The sequence below is a fragment of the Lissotriton helveticus genome, chromosome 2_1, assembly GCF_964261635.1.
Source record: "Lissotriton helveticus chromosome 2_1, aLisHel1.1, whole genome shotgun sequence".
Lineage (NCBI taxonomy): Eukaryota > Metazoa > Chordata > Amphibia > Caudata > Salamandridae > Lissotriton > Lissotriton helveticus.
The window spans coordinates 2,106,272,839-2,106,290,815 of NC_136059.1; positions in this window are offsets into that span (position 1 = coordinate 2,106,272,839).

Genomic DNA, 17,977 nt, shown 5'->3' on the forward strand with positions numbered 1-17,977 from the left:
GGAAGCGCCAAATAAGAAGCCGGCGGAGACAGCAGGAAATACCCACTACAGAAACCCGAGAATAGACAGACTCCATAGCTCAAAGACAATTGCACTCTTCATCGTAATCCTCCTCTGTTTTCTCCTCATGACTACGCTCTGGATTATGGAAGAACACGCACCTGCTCACGAAACATTCCTAACCACTGCTCAGCCTACCACCATGAAGGAACATTATCTAATTTCGCTCTCTCCTCAACTAAGAGAGAGGCGAAAGGAGTTTTGGAACAACTCTTTCGTGCAGCTACTTCACCAGCACAATCTTGCCACCAATACCACCAACTGCTGGATCTGTGGGTTGCTACCCCATGCCACTGGACATTCAATACCATTCATCCCTTCACCCTTCTCTGTCCACGGCTCCTGCCTTGCCTGGCTGATCCTCCTGCAAGAGAGCTATACGGGCAATGCCACCTCCAGCAGAACTGCAGCACATTCTTCCCATGGGGCCGGGCGAAACAAGACAAAGACACACTTCTGCCCGCTGACTCCCAGCGACTCGATCCAAATGGACATCCCGGCCAAAGAGCGAATCGAAATGCAGGTGTTCAACAATCCAACCAGACCCACCTTCTCCTATCTGCGGAAACGAACGGCTGCCACTCTGACTGTGGCCCTGACGGTCATCAACGTCACAGGCCACATGTGTGTAGAAGGACTTGGGACACAGCTGGTGGGTCGCAGCGCTTGCCGCTTTACCAGCACTCTGGATTCCACGGATCCACCTTCCTTTGTGTCATCCCCAAACATGTACTTCATCTGCGGCACGAAGGCCTACACCTGGCTCCCCAAAGGCTGGGGGGGCACTTGCTACATCTCCTTCGTCCTTCCTCCGACTTATGTAGCCCCAGCGAATCACCACCGGCAAAAACGAGCCAAAGACATTGAACAAGCCGACTCAACAGGGGCGCAGTTCCTCGATGCTATGAAAGGACTCGTCCCCCTCTGGGGCCCGATGGCAAACAGCCGTGCCATCCGACATTTGACTCAGGCAGTCGAGACAACCATGAACATCACAGCGGGCATCTTTGCCAACAACACTGCCGAGCTCCAAGCGGTCCGTTTGGTGGCTCTGCAGAACCGCCTCGTTCTAGATGTGGTTCTGGCGGACCGTGGAGGAGCATGCCGCATTATTGGGTCCAGCTGTTGTACATACATACCGGACAACTCACCCTCAGTGTACAAAGCCATCGAACATCTTCACAGACTCTCTTCGGAAGTTCACCAAGAGCAAGAAGAATGGTCGCTTGGTGGTTGGTTCTGGGACATCGTCAAAAGCTGGGGCTGGAGACTGCTCACCATTATCCTGATTCCCGTAGTTGTAATATGTGGCCTATGCTTAGGAATTCAATGTTTGCCACCTATGTGTTCTTTATGTGCGAGTTGTATTTTTCCCAAAACTGTGGACATTGGAAGCGAACATATGAGAGCATTGTATGATACCGAAGTTAGGAATTTGATGAAAATTGACATTGAGTAAGCAAGTTGGCTAGATATGTTGAAAAGGGAGGACTGTTGAAAGTAGGCTGAAACCGTCAACATTATCGGCGCCCTCTTGCTCTCCTTAACCTTTTTGTGCGCGTAAAACAGCCGCCATCTTGAACACCATGGCTTCCCTGCTCCCGCCGAGAGCCAGCGCGCCTCTCTCCCACTCCTAACTTCGCCGGCATCCCCCGCATACTGACAACCCCCCTGCCTGCACCTGCCGCGAATCATAAAACCCCTCTTCAGCGCTGCTCTGCCCCAGACCCTCGTCCTGTTCCCAGCGCGACACCTCCCCTCTTCCCATTTATGATCCCCGGCCCTTTGATGCAAACCCCATTTCCCCGTGTGCCCGTTTGTCTTCCCCGTTCCCAGGCCGACACCCAGCTCTGCCGATACCAATCCCTTGCCCCTCCCCGTACAATAGAAAGCTTCCCTCCTCAAAGGACCCCCGAGATGATCAAAGCCCCCCCCCCATCCCACGAGATCCGATCGAAACCCACACACTCCGTGGATCGGCGGAATATCCAGCTGCGCGATGATCATCACCTGTTGTGAACGGGGCGGGGACTTCCGCTGTAATCTTGCGTGGGAACGGGCTGGGAAGGGGGGGATTCTAAGGATGTCTTTCCGTACATCAAAGTATCGACGAAAATGTGTTACATGCAATAAACAGATAAACGTGTGTATAAGAGGCCAGGCCTCAGGGATGCAGTTAGAGCACCTCAGAACGATACCTTCTGTCCGTTTCGTTGTGTTCTCCTCCGGAGAGAATAAAAAACCTTGTTTCCTGCCTTCCAGTCTCCAGCGCCTGCCTCTTCAATAGTTTAACTTCTTTGTGGGTTCAAGAGGCGACACCGCCGGGCAATACTTAGGGATCTTATATTCTGGTTGGTAGTGCCCCCCATTTAGTTTCTACACAAGGTCAATGGTTCTGGTTGGTCCTAGGGCGTTCCCTGGACTGACAGATGCATTCCTTAGCTGAAGAAAACCAACTGCCGCGAACAGCACGGTTAGAAGATGGAGTTTTTGTGATGGAGAGAGCTGCCGAGAAAATGAACTTTAAAATGAAACTGTGTAAATTAATGCATAGCAAATGTTTTCTGATAACATGTGTTTTGATGTTTTTAAGCATGACGTTAGCATTGGTGGGTTGGATTGTTTTCACTACCCAATTGACTTCTGCACCCACCTCCCAACCTATGTCTTTTCCTACCACTACTTCTTCACATTCTTTTCATATTTTACCTGAACACGAGCAAATTAGAAGGTCGGAATTTGTGAATAATTCCTTTGTGCAACTTCTCCATCAACACCAGTTGGTAGTGAACACCACTAATTGTTGGGTGTGTGGTCTTACGCCACATACTATGGATAGAGGTATTCCTTATCTGGTTCTGCCATTCAGTTACAATGGGTCCGTATGGGCATATCAGGCGATGTTTATTTATGCCATCGAAGTCTATCCCCTGCGTTTCATGAGAGATAACTCAAGTAATAAAGCTTGGTGAAGGGAATTAAAGATATGAGTAGAGATATCGAAACGTATAAGACTATTCCCGAGGATGAGTTGCTAGCATATGTTGGTTGGAATGCAACCGGATATAGTATTAGTCTGGGTGAGAAGCAGAGACGAAAAAGGTCACCTCCGATTTGAATTGTACCCCATCATGGTCATTTTTGTCTGCAAGGGAAAGGCAAGAATCCGAGAGCTCAGTTAGGGAAGAGTGTTTGTACTCAGACGTATGTCTTTGCGTCCCAAACTTCCCCACCGTTTTTAGCAGCTAAGGGCACTATGCTATGATAGAGCATATACATGGTTGCCCCCTGATTTTTCGGGAACATGTTATGTTGCATATTTGTTGCCTCCTACGTATACTGCTGCTGTAGATTACCACAGAACGAGAGTTGTTAGGGGTGTCTTCAGTGAGGAAGATACTACGGGACAAGAAGTGGGAAACTTTTTCAAGGGTTTCCTACCGTTTTGGGGACCTATGGCGAACAGTAGAAACCTACGGTAATTAACGAGAGTGGTTGAATCCACCATAAATGAAACTGCCGGTGCCCTTAGTAATCTGACCGCTGAGCTTCAAGCGGATCGCCTTATGACATTACAGAATCGAATGGTTTTGGAGGTCATACTTGCGGACCGAGGTGGGGTATGTAAAGTGATCCAATCGAGTTGCTGCGTTTTCATACCAGATAATGCTCCTACAGTATACCAGGCCATTTCTAAGTTACATAAGATCTCTGAGTCTATAAATGTGGATAAAGGAGATTGGTCGTTGACTGGATGGTTTTGGGGATTGTTATCCACTTGGGGATGGAAGATTCTGATGATCATTGGGATGGTTTTCGCGATTCTCTTCTCATGTTGTTTCTGTGTACAGTGTGGCCCTGCCATATGTGGCCTTTGTACTACTACGTGTGTGAGAAGACCTGTCTCGAGAGAAGTCCTGAGTAATAGGATGATGCTCCAGCAGCATCTTGATGATCTGATGAATATTGACATCGACTCAGACGCAGACTGAGTGATTGCCTATGTAAGGGCAAAAGGATGGTCTGTGGTTCAGTGAATTCTGAACTCGTTTTTTAAATGGCATGGTTTCATTACAAATTTGATAGTAGCAAACCGTAACTAGTGAGTTCGGCAAGTACGAGTGATCTTGTCATGCTAGACTTATAGAATCATCCTGTATGTGGAGATTTCGTTCTGAACCGTGGGTTCCATTTTGTGTATGGCAGCCATTTTGTGGTTGCCCTCACATAGGCCGATGACTGTGGCTGAATTAGTCTTTTAAGGACACGTACACCTTAGCTCGAATTCGTGCTGACTCCTGTTTGACCTGAGTGAACTGACCCTGTTGCCTGAAGCTGACCTTGTCAGACCAGTTCCTGCCCTTTAGCTGATCAAGATTAAGGATCAGAGCACAGGACATCATAAAGTTTTACTGCACACAAACATGCCTTATCCTACTTCTATCTGTTCCTGTTTCTTCTTTTATGGTCTATTTACGATATGGGCTGTGGTCCTTTTTATTATGGGTTTGTCCGGCTTGTCTAAAGAAGAATATTGGGTTTGTTCAAAGATTGATTATGGGCTGGACAACTGTAAAATGGGTTTGTCGTCATGCAATACTTTTGTTGTGGAAACATGTGATTGGTTAAACTGTGAACAAGGAATGTTTGCCTGAAGCATAATGTTTGGCATAAAAAGGGATGACTTGCTTTGTAAAGTTGAGCAGTCTCCTGAGAACTCATACCTTGATGATTTCTAGGACTTCTGTTACTGGCTGCAGCCAATAAATTTGATCTCTGACGCCACCTAGAAGTATTCCATGTCTCTGTAGTCTAAGACAGGTGGAACACGAAGACATCGGGTGTGTCCCTGGCACCGCCGGTTCTGAAAAAGACCCGGTTCTTCAGAGAACAGTTTTGGCACACATTGGTAATTGATGCCACAAGGACGATAACATATATACGAAGGTACCATTCGGCGTTGAGCCACATGTGCTTAGTTTAGGCCACAAAATCTAATTGCAGGCACAAATGGCGTCATGTCTTCTATATGAGCTGAAGACTCGCAAAGCATTCATTGGTGCAGTTTGTCAAAGATATCTTGTTGAAAACTGTCTTACAGCCACACAGAATGCAAAGCATACACAGTCTTCACCTCTACCCTCACCTTTCCAGCACAGCTGTTCATCTCTGTCTGCGTAAAGCTGATATGAATTGGTTCACAATTCCATGAATTCACCATGTTAAAAATAAATGCAAATGATTTTATAAGAGCTCAATTTTAAATATCATGCCCAAGCCTTTGAAGAGTTTTAACCATGAACGAATAACCAGTACTTTTCTTTGGAAAAGGTAGCAACCGGAGTTGAAGAAAGCATCATATTAAATTGCTGCTACAGGAATGGAAATAGAAAGAACACCTAAAATTCACAATATTCCAAAGTAATAACAATGAACCAGAGCATTTCCCCCAATCCCCTACATGGCTCAATCAAGTAAACAAATAGGAATCTTGTGTGTGTGCATGAGTTAATGATAGTTTGAGTGCAATTCTGTGAGGTGAAAAGCCAGGGCTTAGTGGATGAAGCAGGAAAGAGGCAGCTTACCTGATAATTCTGGGAAGACGTGGTTGCCTTGGAAACCAGCAAGAGAAATAGCAAGGAAATTCTAGTGCAGAGGCAGTCATGAGCCATGAGGCAGCCATGAAGCTGAAGTATAAAGACGAGGTAAAAGCAGCTGCAGCGATGAAGAAAGGCAACAGGATAGAGTGAAAGGCAGCAGAGATGACGTCCAATATTGCAGAGCTTCCTTGAAGTACAGCCTGCATTCCAAAGGTGCTGGTGCATCTCTAGGATGCAGTTAGTTAGCATTTGCTGGTATCGATGCTGCAATCTCTCCGATTGGAGGACATTCGTCGATGATACATTATGATTGGCTTCTTTTATGATGTCCTCCAATCAAAGAGCAAATATTTTGGATTCAAGTGAGAAGTAAGGCTGGTGAATGTGTGACGCCCTTCCAATGACTACACGGTCCCCCTCAGGGTGGTGCCCCACAGATTGAAGACCTTTCAATTACAACAAGGTAACCGTGCACAAATACACATTTAATACCTGACAAAACTGGTTCCCTCCACGTGCAGCACATTTATCGCGGTTTTGATTTACGGCAGAGAACAAAAACAGAAAGCAATTAAAAGAAAAAAAACACGTTTTTTTTTTTCAAGCAACAGCATTTGTTTGCAGACCTGACACTATACATGAGTCACTGGGCAAGCTCCAAGCAGGTAATTACTGAACAATTCATTTTCATGTTAGCTGCCCAACAAGCCTGTAGAGGTCATTTTTGTTCCTTTTCATTACAATTACAATTGTCTGCTTTCTTTTAAAAATGTGATGCTATTCAAGTGGTTTAATCATTTAATCCTTGGCTCTCTGCTGAAAAGCAGGGTAAAAAATTAGATTTCTTGACAGGTGGGAGACATGGACTGCTGGCTTGTGCTCAACTTTATCACAGAGAAGGCATATTTGGTTCACCCGCCTGTTGCAAGTAATATCAAGAGCACTCTTAAAGAAATAATAAAGTAGTCCAGAAACAGTGCCCTACAATGCCCACTCCGCATGTTGAACTGTAGTTCAACTGACAGCCTGGGGAGGGCTAAACACCAGAAGAGGCATGACATTGTTGGAGGGTTTTAATGTCCAGAGGTGGCTTGACCATCCCCACCATGCCCAGTCAGCCAGGAGTAGCACATACACCCCCCCTGGAATCCCTGTGTACAGGCCTAAGCCAAAGCCCACTGCCTCAAGGTACTTTTTACGATATAATCTACTAGGCCCGATGCTCATGAAAATACATTTCTTTTTGTGCACAACACAGCGATATAGCTTAGGCTACCACAGAACCACAGAAACTTTCCACAGTTACAAGTGCAGGCGCTTCACACCCACACACGGGAGCCCAGCTGGTACGCCCTTGACATTTCACAAGTATTGTTCGCTTCATTTTTTACATATACAATGTTCCAAGCCTCGCAGATGAGACCGCAGCAGCGCCCTGCGAGGGCAACGCCTGCCCTTAAGTTTCGGTCCCACATGTATTTTTAGAGACAGGTACGCTTCGCATATCCGTTGTTTATGTTCTGCGGTCAGGCACAATAGACCACCCGCCCAAACACCTGACATCCTGGCCTGCCACTTCGACGTTCTCAGGACTTTAGCACCACCACTGTAGGCGTGTGGTCATGCTGTAGGCGTGCGGCCAAGCACCTGCGCCATTACCTACGTCAGTGCGGTCTAACCATTTTTTTATCAGAATAGGTATAACAGGCCCGACACTCCGCCTAGAGGGCAGGACACTTCGACGAGTGCTCTGCACAGCGTCGTCCTCCCGGCCGGCCATTCTTATCTGACTTGGGACATCACGCCTATCTCTCAGGTTGTAACTCCCAATCCAGATAACCTTTTTGCTTTTTAGCTCTCTCTCTCTGACTGGTCGCAGTATTTTCATCTCCACCCATTTCCTTGCATTTTTAAGGCCTCTTAGAATATATATATATATATATATATATTAAATGTTTATTTTTACTTTAGAATGGTTTGCCTCTAGGCACTAGAATTTCATTGTGTTTTTGTACCTTTTTTTGATTCTTTGACTGGTTCCAATTGCGCCATTTTCCAATTGTCCATTATTCACGCCTGTTTTATTCAAGTCTGTTTTATAACCTTTTCAGTATTATAGAAATAATCATGTGGCTTTAATCCTGACGGAGTGAAGTCAGGCTCCTTAATGGCCTTTTGCTTAGATAGAGAAATGATATGCATTTATTGGTGTGTTTTAACTTAACAAATAAAAGTGCCACTTCAACATGACTCCTCGGTGTCTCACATCTTTCTTCCTTGGTTCTCAGTGAAGCGATTCTTTGGCAGCTCGTGACCACAGGTGACAACTAATCAAGGGGCTATACACCTCCCCTTGTCAGCTGGCGACCACGTCCTCCTGCCACGACTGCTCTTGCCTGCGGTGGATCTGGAGTTCCCCGACGGATTGTCCCAGAGAGTCCTGTCTCCTCTGCTGACCACCGCGGGGTAAGCCAAGGACATTTTTGTTTTTCCTTGAATTGCCCTTGGTGTCTGATTGTGAGGCGGGGTCTCTGGGGCCTTTCTGGCTGGCTCCCGACTCGCTGTAGCGGTCTGTCTGGCTAGGATTAGCCCTCCCTCTCTCTATGTCTCCGGGTACTATCGGTTGGCTGGTTCGAGGTTTTGTGGTTCATACTGGGTTTGTAAGGAGTTTTTAGTATTTTCTCTATGGCTTAGTCCGGAGGTGCGTCCTAGGGTACCCCCGGTTTGTATGGGAGGAGGGGTTTGAGTCCCCCCCCTGGTTTGTATGGGAGGAGGGGTTTGAGTCCCCCCTGGTTTGTATGGGTGGAGGGGTTTGAGTCCCCCCCCCCTGGTTTGTATGGATCAGGGGGTTTGAGCCACCCCCCCCCCTGGTTTGTAGGAGAGGTGGATTTCCTCTCTCTGGCGCATGGGCGCTAAGGCCTTTTCTTTCTATTATGGGTTATGGTCCCATAGTTCATTCACTGATGTGTGTTTCCCCTGCGATGTATTACGGGGTTTCAGTGCCCTCCACACTTCGCTTGCACTAATTTGTCTACAGTGCTGTTCCACTGTATCTTGCTACACTGGGTTACGGTTCTCTCTCTGCCTTCTGCCACTAGCGTCCTGCCTGTGCTGTCACACACATGGGCCCACCCTCCCCTCCCTTTCTCAGTTCTGTGCCCTTGGATCTCGTTCCTTCACATCTTCCCCTGTTTTCATCTCCTCCTTCATAGACATCATCTTGCAAGGACTGGGTGTGACACCATACAATACATATATATTTACCTTTTATTCTCTCGTTCCGTATTCATTCTCTTTTCCTTTCTCTCTCCCCGTCTGGGTGTCGCTTCTTTTTTTCACTACATTTTTCGCAGTCCCCAGGAGAGGAAATAACTTGTGGTCTCTGCAGATGCCCCCCCCCCTCCACGTTCGCCCGCCACCACTCTCCGGCGGAGCTGGCACAGCTGCGCCGTCGCACGAGGTGCCGCTACCTGGCACACGAGGAAGTGCTTGTGGTCTATTTCAGATTCCTCCCTCCCTTTCCCCCGAGGCTTCGCTGCCACTCGATTGACAGCCCTTTTGCTCCATTCTCTTGCCCACGTCCACGACCCCCCCCTTCCCTCGGACACACTACACGAAAATTATGCTACCCCTCCCCCTTGATACACTACTGAGATATGCTGCTACCCTTTTTCCTGTGCCCACCTTTTCCTCCTAGGTCATACATTTCTGGTCACGCCTCTCCCAGGTTTTGATCTAAGATTATTTCCACAGTGCGCTGCCCATTCCCTGGGTTTTCTTTTTTAGTGAGATTTAATATCTAGGTCTGTCTACCGTACTTTGCATTTTTTTTTACAGATGCATCCTATGTATTGTGTTAATATTTATTTGACACTAATATGTCCTGTTTGATATGTGTTTTTCGTGTGCCTTGTTCCCTTGTCTGCTGCCTTGCTATATTGCCTGTTGTGCTTCTGTCTTGGCTCTTGTGCATTCTATTAACGCAGGGCATATTTGCCTTCACCGGATTTGCCCTGGCCCCAAACCCCACACCTGCCTCTTGGTGATCCCCGCTTCTGCACGCATCACCTGAGCGCCTGGCCTGCCATTTCCCTGGTGTCCGGGCTGCATTCTTGTGTCCCCTCTCCACTTACTGCAGCCCTGCTAGGTAGGTGCCTGGTGTCCGGGTTGCATCCTGGTGTTCCCTCTCCACTTACTGCAGCCCTGCTAGGTAGGTGCCTGGTGTCCGGGTTGCATCCTGGTGTTCCCTCTCCACTTACTGCAGCCCTGCTAGGTAGGTGCCTGGTGTCCGGGTTGCATCCTGGTGTTCCCTCTCCACTTACTGCAGCCCTGCTAGGTAGGTGCCGACTCTCTTTGTTCTTTTTGTCTACCATTTGCCCAGGCAACTGCTAGCCAAAAGGGAAGGGTGAAAAAAGACTCCTTCCCCACCCCTCGCAATACACGATCACGAATCCCGTACCTCGTAGACCCCACCGCGCCCCACACCCGGGATGTCCAACGCCCCCCCGCATATTGTCAATTGCACCATCCATTTTGTGTACGAAACTCCTTCTGCTGTCCATAATACCACTATTAGCGAATTAACGCCCCTTTCTGACGACCTCCGAGATATCCTAGACAACGCCTGGGAAGTCCTGGGGGTCACTTTCACGCCCAATACCCAACTTCGCATATCTGCACTTTCCTTGACCGACATATACAACACCCTTCCACATATATCTCTCACCCCACCATCTCCTGACACCACCTGCCCACACCCACTTACGCCTCACAGTACATCCAGCTCCCCCACCTTATCTATTCCCCGGTCTGAGTCTCTTGAATCCCTAGGTGACCCCCACCAGTCTGCTTCCTCCTCCCCTATCCTTGTCACCGACGAGGAATCCTCATTGGATTCCACCCAGTCCACCCAGTCAGTGTCTCCATCCGCAGCAGCCTCATACTCCCCCACATACTCTGACGCTCCACGTTCTCCCACACCCACTGACTCCGACTCCTATTTTCCTCACCCACATTCTCAAGACCACCCAACACCCCTCCTGAGAGCACTACTGCACGACAGTTCACCAGACTCTGCGGACTCCGCATCCCCGCGTGCCCTTGCCAGCCGACCTCATTGCTCTAACTCACGAAGGGTATGAACGAAAACTCTAATAGGCAAAACCCACCCCAACTCATGATATATTTACTCAACAACAACGTCGTGGGTCTCTCTGACGGTCACCCTTCATGCTTTATTTACGTAACACCCTTAACAAGTGCTGTTCTGATCACAATTTTGCAGACATTGGGCATTGACTACAGTCGTACCCGTCAAATAAGGCTCTCAATAGCACCGGCATTCTCACACCCCCGCACATCCCGAACGGGGACCTCAAAGCACAACAAAAAGAGATAATAGTATCTCCTACTACACCTCCGTGCACAAACCACTAGATTGTATCCACATACATATCCGCCCATTACCCCTAGGCTTAGAAATACCCACCGCACTTACTTCCTCCTGGCCCCAAGACTTAGTGCAGGGCACATATGCTAGTGGCCCTATGAATAGGATACTAAGTTCTACTGTATATAAAACAACTACTGGCTTTCACATATATTTTATCTTACAACTTGAGAGTTGGGAAGGCCCGACAATACTATCAAGTCTTTTTCCCAGAAACCCGCTCCAGTCCGAAATAGCGAACGCCTGCTTTGGCGGCCAGCTTCAGTTCCCGGGCTGTACTCCTACACAGGAACACAAATTCCAAAAAGATATATATGACCGTGTCCTTGAGGGTGTAGGAGGTGAACTCGTATCAGATCTTTAGGGAGGTGTACACAGGCAACACCATCCCCCATTAATAGACCATTCCTGGATTTACACGTTCAGGTATCTCATTATGGCGACGCCCCTCCAGCACGTCCTAAAGACATTCGGTGGGCAGGAACAACGCATACTAAAACATTGTAGGGAGCTTCACAGATTGACCAAAAGTTTGAATTTTTCATGGCCCTCAGAAGGGACTTTTGATAAAACTGTTCTCGACCATATGACCACCTTCCTGGACACTAGATACTCTGGCACTAAATTACAGAAAAGGAAGGCCACCCTAGATCTCTGGCGTATCTTTAAAGACAATATACAGGAACACACCGCTACTATAGCGACTGCTCCTCCGGCGCCCCCACCATACCAGGCTAGCGGCATGTACACTGCAATACAGCCCACCATAAATGCAGAATGTGACACACCAGACTTACATTGCACCACAAATAATCAACCAGCGGCGGTATACGCCCAACTCCCAGCTGACCTTTGTAACGCACCGGGCCCCCTTTCATCTACTGCAGAAGCAGCACATACCCCCCCGCAAGAGTCACGCCAACTGCCACCTGACACCGGCAGCGGTCCAACAATACCTGCATCTACACTAGGGCCAACACTCCCATCTGTAGCGCTTACACCACCTGCCCCCAGTGGCAGTGGCGGTGCATTCAGCGGCAACCCAACAATACACGCCACAGTGCCAGGATTGCCAGGACAAATAGATGCGCAATTCACGCTCAAACTCACTCCCACTTCCATGGCCATCCCACCACCCGAGGAAGATAACGAAGGATCCGACAATGAATCCATCGCATCCTCAAAGGATTCACACACACCGTCCCACCACTCGTCAGCATCATCGCACCATTCACCTCACCACTCACTTTCCCTCTACCCTGATCTCAGCAGCCTCCAGAGTACAAAAGCCCCACCTGCCACCCAGGAACACAGACCATTTTTTGGCGCAGGCACCGACAACCAACAAATAACGTTCACCACAGTCCAACAGCAGTGTAAAGATAGGGAACTGCAAGCCCCCCTCCCCCCGGTGGTTGTCCCTATCAACTATGAGCAATGGAGGGCCACGGGCGATAACAGAAGCTTAGAAAATAGTCCAGATGGAAATACCACCTTAGACCTTTTCGGAGGATCACTAATGCCCAACACCAACGCCGATTACATGACTCACTCACTTGGACAAGTAGCATCGCCCGAGGACAATAGTGTAACTCACTCGCTGCGGCGCATGTCATTAAAAATTGAGCAAATGCATGACAAACTAACTGAGACCATCAATAATGCCATCCTTACACCATCAAAAACTCAAGCAACCGCAGACACACCACCGCAACACTCAGCTCCAATAGATCCCTTTAAAAAGATCGGGAGTGAAGAACTGCACCACCCCGAATGTCCTCTATGTACTGAGGGAGCAGTCACTAAACAAAAGCGCCCGCCCGCCACAACAGCCCAGGTCCATTTCACACCACAAGGAACGCCTCCACAAAGCACTGCCGCGGTGGATCCATTTGCCCAACACCTTCCCGCACCTACAACAGACTTCCCTCATACCCCCCGGGCCCGAGGGCCGACAAATCCATTCCGTCAGGAACAGAAACGTTTTGGTGGTGCAGGAGGGAGAAGGAGGACTAGGCTGACCGAGGTAGACAGACTCAGGATATTGGGAACGCATGGGTGTCCAGATGACATCACTTACGATGTCTCGGGCTCCGCTTCCATGCGTAGCACCCGCGCAAGCAAGAGCAATGGCATGTTTCTCAGCAGACAACACGCCCCGCCAAACAATGACCTAACGCCCAACGACATAGTGATACTAGGGGAAGATTCTGATTATGCTGTCATCCCTTTCAACGACGATTTGGCTGGTTGGACAGAGTCCCTAGCACCGCAAATGCTCCCTTGGCCAAGAATAGGGTCCTTTGAACCACAGCATATGGCAACAGCAGTTGAATGTATCCTACAAGGTACAGGGGATGAGGACTGGGACTATGCCTATATGCGGGCCAGTCTGAAGATTTGGCAGAAATATGCCAGACTACATGACCTCACAAGGCCAAAAGATACAGATATAGGAGTTACGCGCCAGATGCCTCTTTTATACAAAAATGCCACTGACCCCCCAGTTTATAACTGTTGGTCTTACGCAGAGAAGGAGCACGTTAAGAAGAACCTCCCACCCCTTACGGAGGGTGCAAGTGAATGGATAGTGGCCCTGGAGAAAAGCACGACAGGTCACAACATAGGGATAGGCGATAGGCGATATGAAAAGTTTGCTCATCTCCCTCATGGGAGGGGAAGCAGAAGAGATTTTCAAAAGCATTAGTAGAGGGTTAATAACAATGAATAACACCAAGTACGATGGAGAACAATTTGACAAAATAAGATCAGCAGTCTGGATGAAATTGCGAATGAAATACCCTGATGTCCCTGACATTGGGTCTCTCATGTCACTGACAATGCAAGCTAATGAGGATCAACTTCATTTCCAGGATGAAAGAAAAGTGGCACCAAGAGTTAGGTGACTCTTGGAACACCACTGGAGGGAATAGCCGACTTTTCTACCATATGGTCAAGAGAGGGCTGCCAGAAGATGTCCAGGAAAGATTAGATGGAGTAGTAGCCATGGAGTCTAAATCGTGGCCTGAGATCCAAGACCACATCATACATTTTTGCAAAAAGAAAATAGAACAGGAAAAGAGCAGACAGCTAGCCATAGAGAACGCAGCTGCCAAATTGGTTCAACAGAAACTTAATAAGAGAAAAGACACCCTAGACACTCTCATGCTGGCTGCACCTGTCAGCCAGATGACAGCAGTTACCACATTCCCACAGGCCACCCAGAACGCACTGGCACCTAACACACAGCCTGTCCCTCAGCAGATGCAAACACTGCCCCAGCAGCAAATACAGCCAGCCATACAATATGTGCAGTCCCCACCCCAACAAGCCGTGCAATATGTGCAAGCTCAACCACAACCTGCCGTGCAGTATGTCCAACAGCAGCCCCCAGTACAATACATACCAGCACAACCTGCCTACAACAATGACCAACAACGGCAATACATCAATAACAGAAATGATACAAGTAGAAACACAGGCATGCAGGGAAGAGGCAATGGAGTAGGACAGCAGAGGGCCCCACCGCAGTGTTTTTACTGTCACAAGACGGGCCATATGCAAAGAGAATGTCGATCCAGACTCCGAGACCAAGGCCAGCCATCCATGGGTCCCGCCCACCAAGAGCAACCACGCTTCCAACAGCCGCAGCAAATGTACCCACACCAACCTCAGATGCTCTATGCCTGTGCTCAAGCTGCCCCACAGCAAAACATGCAGCTAGTGCCACTCCAAGCTCCCATGATTGTCCAGACCCAGCAGTCGCCCCCACAGATGCAAGCCTCCATGCAGCCCCAACCGCAGACACCCACATACCAAATGATGCCCCAAGCCCAAAATTCTTCGCCCCAAGGTGGAGTGGTGATAGCCACCAACAACCCGTTCACACAAGGCACCATCCAGCAATACCAAGCAGGAGGATACACTCACTAGGACAGCCCACAGACAACCCTCGTGTGCCCGGTTTTATCATGCACCATGTGCGGTGAAGACGACCCCACCGTCCTGGTCACGATAAACAATAGAACGTACAGCTTTCTCATTGACACAGGCGCCACGTACTCCTGCATTACAGGCGGGCCTTTGCCCATTTCTGAACAGACAGCGGACACACAGGGATTCTCTGGGGCAATAGCTAGGGTCCCTTTCACTAAGCCAGTACCCATACAAATAGGAGACCGTGTGCTGGAACAGCGGCTGCTCTATTCACCACACTCTCCAGTTAATCTTTTAGGGCGCGACCTCATGGCCAAGTTGAACATGACCATTCACTTCCATGACAACGGAACAATGATCTGCTCAATACCAGGCACATCTGTGGCAAGGATGATGGCACTCACCACTGACTCTTCTTTGAAGGATCAAATAAGGGCTCGCCCTGTGGATGAGCAAGCCTTCGCCACTGCAGTGCATCTCATTGTAGCCAACACCCCAGAAGTGCACAATCGCACTATCCTGCTCCCAAAGGAGTTTCTCTTCCGCCCACAGTCCCAACACTCCCAGACACCAGACAAAAACATGATCCTAGGGATACAGGCTCTTGAAATAACGCCAACATACGGGGCACTTCTAGCAGGTGATGACCGCATGTGCACCTGGGCCTGCGTTATTTTCATTGAGCCTGGACAACTAGTGAGGAACATTTCAGATGAGCAACTCTTTGGTGATCCTGATGAGTATGCCAAAACAGAGATCATTTACATGAACGATGTGCCCCTCTCAGTGACAGTGGAAAAGAGAACGCCCACTGCCATACCAAGGTATGATTCTGTGCGTGAGGCCGATTTGGCTCAAGTCCCAGCACACCTGTGGACCACTGGTCCAAACGATGTGGGCCTTATCCATTCTGCCACCCCTTTTAGAATAACATTGAAACCAGGTGCAATTTTACCCAGGATTAAACAATACCCACTATCTAAGGAAGCTGAGGAGGGCATTGCCCCCACCATACAGGCCTTGTTGGATCAGGGGGTCATATACCCATGCACTTCCTGTTGCAACACATGCCTTTTTCCGGTGCGCAAGGGCAAGACAAATGAATGGCGTTTGGTACACGACCTGCGTTCTATTAACAACATAGTCATACCAGAATTCCCCATCGTCCCGGACCCTTCTGTCATCCTCACAAACATTCCTCCAAGTGCAAAGTACTTTTCCGTGATCGACCTGAAAAATGCGTTTTTCAGCGTCCCCCTTCACCCAGACAGTCAACACCTATTGGCATTTCAATTCCGTGGGGTCCAAATGACTTATACCAGGTTGGCACAGGGGTACTGTGAGTCCCCTAGCGTTTTTAACAGAGTCGTCAAGGACGATCTATCAAATTTCCAATGTGACAGCACCTTGCTGCAATATGTTGACGACATTCTGCTCTGCAGCACCACAGAACAAGAGTGCAGAAGAGACACCGTCTCCCTGCTCACTACCTTGGCTCACAGAGGCTACAAAGTGGACAAAAACAAACTTCAGTACTGCAAAACGGAGGTACAGTACCTAGGCCAGGTGATATCAGCATCAGGAAGGCGAGTCACGCCAGGCAGAGTCGAGGCCATAAAAAGCACCACAGAACCCCAAACTGTAAAAGACATGCAGAAATTCCTTGGACTAGTCAATTATGTCCGTCGATGGGTCTTTGACTTCTCCACGATAACAGCTCCCTTACTGAAAGCAGTTAAAACTGCCAAAGACAGACGCAACAAGTTAGATTGGACACCTGAAATGACAGCTTCCTTCAAACTACTTAAAAATGAAATAACAAACGCACCAGTGTTAGGCACACCTGATTACACAAAAGAATTCTACTTGTTCACCCACTGCAATGGACAGGTCATGACAGCCGTACTTACACAAAAATACCCCATGGGCCATAAGCCCATTGCCTACTTCAGCGGCATGCTAGATGCAGTCATGAAAGGTCATTACCCCTGCGAACAAGCTCTTGCTGCTGCAGCGTTTGCCGTAGAGAAAAGCACCCCCATTGTTATGGGATCCCCACTGACACTGTACACTGAGCATGCAGTCTTTGCTATAATTCAGAAAGCCAAGACAACATTAACAACACAAAGAGTATCAGGCTACGAAGTGATATTGTCATTACCCTCTCTAAAAAGTGTCAAATGCCACACAGTCAACCCTGCCACGTTTTTCGCTCATCACATTGCCACCACAGATGATGACACACATGACTGCGCCACATACTGTCCAGATGAGTCAGGAGCAGCGAAGGAGGACCCCTTGCCAAACAGCACAGTGTATTTTGTTGATGGGTCCTCCACCATTGACCAGGAAACAGGGATAAGATACACAGGAGCCGCAGTGGTTAGAGCCCAGCAGCATGAATCCTCTGATTCCCTAAACATTGTACAACAAATTGCATTGCCCCCACATTACTCAGCCCAAGCTGCTGAGCTAGTGGCACTTATTTCCGCTTTAAACTACGGGGCAGACGACCGCATTACCGTTTACTCAGACTCCGCATATGTCACAACAACAACAGACTCAAACATCTTACGCTGGAAGAGGCGTGGGTTTCTCAAATCAGATGGAACACCTGTATGCCATAAAGAATTGCTGGAGGACTTAATTGAGGCCCTCACACTTCCAACTGAGGTAGCTGTCGTCAAGTGTGCTGCGCACACAAATGGACAGGACTTTGTCTCCAGGGGTAATGCTCTGGCAGACTGGGCAGCTAAAGCTGCAGCCAGAGGCCCCCCACCTGCAACTGCACCAGAGCCTCGAGACATCCCCATCCTACTTGCGCAAGCAATGGCACCAGTAGAGCAGGCAGAAGAGGCAATAGCTCCAGCAGAACAGACAAACACGCATGAAGTTAGTGTAGCTCCAACACAGCACACAGACATGTATAATG